This window comes from Arachis hypogaea, chromosome 15, assembly GCF_003086295.3.
Source record: "Arachis hypogaea cultivar Tifrunner chromosome 15, arahy.Tifrunner.gnm2.J5K5, whole genome shotgun sequence".
Lineage (NCBI taxonomy): Eukaryota > Viridiplantae > Streptophyta > Magnoliopsida > Fabales > Fabaceae > Arachis > Arachis hypogaea.
The window spans coordinates 58,107,478-58,111,727 of record NC_092050.1 but is presented as its reverse complement, the minus strand read 5'-3'; the positions used below and the strand labels follow the sequence as shown (position 1 = coordinate 58,111,727).

Sequence of the window (4,250 nt, the reverse complement as noted above, 5' to 3'; positions counted from 1 at the left end):
CATGATATCGAATAGGAATGATAATTCTCAGGGGATACAGATATGCCATGCTAGGATGAGCTAGGCTTTCAACAGCATAAGCCACCTCCCCAGCGGCTTCCCTCCAGTGCCTTTGACTATTGCTACGGTCATCAACCGCAGCATTGAATTGAGACTTTCCACCTTGCTTTGGACTTGAATGGATCTACTTCTCCTCTGCCGGATCGATCTTCATTAAGAGGGTCAACCCAAGCTATTGCTCTACCTCCTCCTCATATAAAGTCAGATGTTATGGTGGATTTGGAATCCCTAGTAGTAGACCAAGAGCTCCTGTTGGGGAATTCGGTTCTTGGTCTGATACATAGGGCAATCCACTCGAGTATGCGACTGCCTAAAGATGATAGACCTGCATGCGATTGATAGAAGGCTTCGACCCCCGGCACGCATCTCTTTTCTTCCCACGATGTAAGCGAACGAATGGAACCAAAGGATTGTTGACTATACTTATACGATATTACCTCAGATTCCTATATGCTTTAATAGAGAGAATATCCCAGCTAGAATAGCCATAGGATATAGGATAGACTAAGGAATGATTGGCCTTAGCGATTCTTCACTCTGTGTTCATAGCTAACCAAGAGTGAGCTTATTCAAGCGGATATGCGACAACTCTCGCTAATCAGTCTTGGCTGGGGGAAGAACATCTGATTCACCAATAGGCATAAGAACAAGGCAAGAGAAAGTCCCAATCTAAACTTCCTCCTTCGCCTTCGCTTAGTAGCACTACTCTTGCTATAGGTTAGGGAGGGCTTATTCATTATTTTAAAAACATATAAAACATGGGTTGCCTCCCATGAAGCGCTTCTTTAGCGTCACTAGCTTGACGTTTTTCCTTCATCAGGGTGGTTGGTAGTGCTTAAAGTCTTCCCCTCTAGCTGTGGACTTATATCCATTGGTTGGATCAATGATCTCCACATGTTCCAGGGAAAAAACTCTGTTGATAGTGAAGACCTTAGGTAACTGAGATGGTACAGTAGGGAGATTAGGGGGAATATCTGGGAAGTAAGCTGAGACAACTCTATCCCCTGGAGAGAAGTCTTCTGTAGGGATCTTCTTGTTCCTCCATCTCCTTGGTACCTTCTTCTTTGTTTCTTTTGAGGTTGCCTTCCCCTTGGTGACCTCTTTTTTCCAAGGAGTTGTGATGCTGTCTCCACCTGCCTCTAGAGGTTTAGGTTCCTCCAACTTTTTCTTGAGCTGTGGCAATTGCTGTTTTCCTTGTTTATCTATTAAGGGGATCTCAGAATGAACTGGCTGTGCTTCAGTGCTTGTTTCCTCCTTCAGTGTCTCATTATCATTTGTGCTTAGTTCCTTGTCCTCTTGATCTGTTTCTTGTGAGAGTTTGAAAACATTGAAGTTGAGTCGTTCATCATGGATTCTCAATATTAGCTCCCCTTTCTCTACATCGATAAGTGCTCTGGCCGTAGCTAGGAATGGTCTTCCCAATATGATTGGATGAGTGTGACTCTCTTCCATGTCCAGGATGACAAATTCTGTTGGGAGAAAGTATTTTCCAACTTTTAGCAACACATTTTCCACCACTTCTATTGCTTGCTTTTGAGTTTTGTCAGCCAGTCTGATGATTACATCTATGGGTATTATCTCATTGATCTGCAGCCTCTTTGCCAGGGATAAGGGCAGTAAGTTGATGCTAGCCCCCAAATCACATAGTGCTCTATCGAACATAGTTTCACCTATGGCACAAGGGATGTGAAAACTCCCTGGGTCTCTTCTTTTTGTAGGCAACTCAGGTTGAATAAGGGCACTACATTCCTTGTTCATCACTATAGTCTAGCCTCCTTTGAGTGAGCTTTTCCTGGGAAGAAGTTCCTTCATATACTTGATGAATGTAGGCATTTGTTGAATTGCCTTGATGAATGGTATGTTCACATGCAGAGATGCAAACAAGTCTAGGAACCTTGAGTATATTCTTTTTCCCACAGCACCATTGAGCAGTTGAGGGAAGGGTGCATAGAGCTTCAGCAGCTCTTGTTGTGAGATTTCTGGTTCTTGGCGATCTCTATCCTTCTCCTTTGTTGAGTTGTCTTCAGGTTGTTTGCAAAGTTTGCCTTGCTTGTCTTTAGTCTCTTGATCACTCGCAGTGACCATTTTGCAATCTTCCCATCTTACTTTCTTTGCTTCTCCTTTGGGGTTTTTCTCCGTGTCACTTGGGAAGCTATCAGTAGGTTTGGGAATCTTCTCAGCTAAATATCCCACCTGGAATTCCAACTTCCTGATGGTCTCTCCCTGGTTCTTAATATTGGCTCGCACCTCCTCTTTGAACACCTTATTTTCTTGAATCTCTTGGCATATTCCTTCAAGTAAGGCCTCAATCTTAGAGAGCTTGTCATCAATTGATGAGTGATTCGGAGCAGATGTGCTGTTTTGGTTTTGATAGGTGTGTGGAGAAGTGTTGTTGTGGGGGTTTTGAGATATCCTCTGTGTAAATTGCTGGTGAGCTGCATTATTGTTGGAGTTGTAACGTCTCTGGTCTTGGTTTTGATCTTGCTCACTTCCCCACCCAAAGTTTGGGTGGTTTCTCCATCCAGAGTTGTAGGTCTTGGAGTATGGATCATAGTTTTTCCTTGGTGAATTCCCAATGTAGTTGGCTTGCTCCTGACTCCCCTCTGCTTCTTCATTCACTCCCTCTTGGGTTGTTGATGAAGTGGAGATAGCTGCTACTTGGTTCATCTCCATCTTCTTGGTGAGGTCAGCCAGCTGCTGGGTAATGAGCTTGTTTTGGGCCAACAGAGCATCTACATTGTTTAGCTCCATTACTCCTCTTGTGTTCCCTCTTTTGGAAGCATAGAAGTAGTCGTTCTCTGCTACTGTTTCAATAACATCTATGGCTTCCTCAATAGTCTTCTTCTTGTTCAAAGATCCTTCGGATGAATGGTCTACGGCCTTCTTTGACTCATAAGAGAGTCCTTCATAGAAAATGTGCAACTGCACCCATTCGTTGAACATGTCAGGTGGACACCTCCTTGTTAAGTCCTTGAACCTCTCCCAAGCTTCATATAGAGTCTCACCATCTTGTTGCCTGAAAGTTTGGACCTCAGCTCTCAGCCTATTGATTCGTTGAGGAGGGTAAAATCTTGCTAAAAATTTGTTCACCACATCTTCCCAAGTTGTCAAGCTTTCCCTTGGGAAGTATTCCAGCCACTTGGCTGCTTTATCCCTAAGTGAGAATGGAAATAGGAGCAGTCTATAGGCGTCAGGGTGAACACCATTAGACTTCACTGTGTCACATATTCTCAGGAAGGTGGTCAAATGTTAATTGGGGTCTTCTTAAACACCTCCTCCAAACGAACAGTTGTTCTGAACAAGGGTGATGAGCTGTGGTTTAAGTTTAAAGTTGTTGGCATGGATTGTTGGCTTTTGGATACTACTTCCACAATTGCCTGGGTTTGGATTGATGTAAGAGCCCAAAACTCTTCTATCCTCCCCAGCATGATTTGCTCTACCTCCTCCCCCATGGTTGTGATCCTCTTCTTCATGATGGTTTTCCATGTTGTCTTCCATGTTTGTTTCAAAGAATTCCTCTTCTTCCTCAGCACCAACCACTTTCTTTCCTCTTGCCTCCCTCCTTAATCTAAGGAAGGTCCTCTCAGGTTTAGAATTGAAGGAAGTTGAAGCCCTGCTTCTTCTCCCTGTCATACAACCATCAAGTACAAGCAAGAAAAGATAGGTGCAGAAAGTATTTGTATCAGAATTACTGTTAGTTGTGGGTGATGCAATATATCAAACAGTTAGTGGGTTAGCACACAGAATTGAAAATAACAAAGTAAGACAAAAGAGTAGAGGAGGGAGGGAAGAAGTTTAACTAAAACAAAAAGTAAATCACTCAAACAGAAAATGAAATTCACAAAATAAAAATACTCAATCTAGGGATCTTCCAATTTAATCATTGTTGATGCACATTCAATCCCAGGCAACGGCGCCATAAACTTGATGTGGGAAAAACTTGTCTCTCAACAAATCTCTCTTCGGCAAGTGTACCGAATTTGTCGTCAAGTAAAAACTCACAATAGAGTGAGGTCGAATCCCACAGGGATTGATTGATCAAGCAACTTTAATTAGAAGAATGTTCTAGTTGAGCGAATCCAGAATTTGGGTTGAGAGTTACAGAAAATAAAATGGCAGGAATGTAAATAACAAAAAAGTAAATGCTAGAATTAAAGGACTGGAAGTAAATGACTGAAAATAAATTGCAG

At 42.6% G+C, this 4,250-nt stretch overlaps 1 non-coding gene across 1 annotated transcript; it reads left to right on the top strand.

Moving 5' to 3' along the window:
* Positions 1-3,001: 3,001 nt before the first annotated feature.
* Positions 3,002-3,105, top strand: LOC112753966 (small nucleolar RNA R71). Its single transcript, XR_003178325.1, has one exon. It is a non-coding gene; the product is annotated as a small nucleolar RNA R71 (small nucleolar RNA).
* The last annotated feature ends 1,145 nt before the right edge of the window (positions 3,106-4,250 follow it).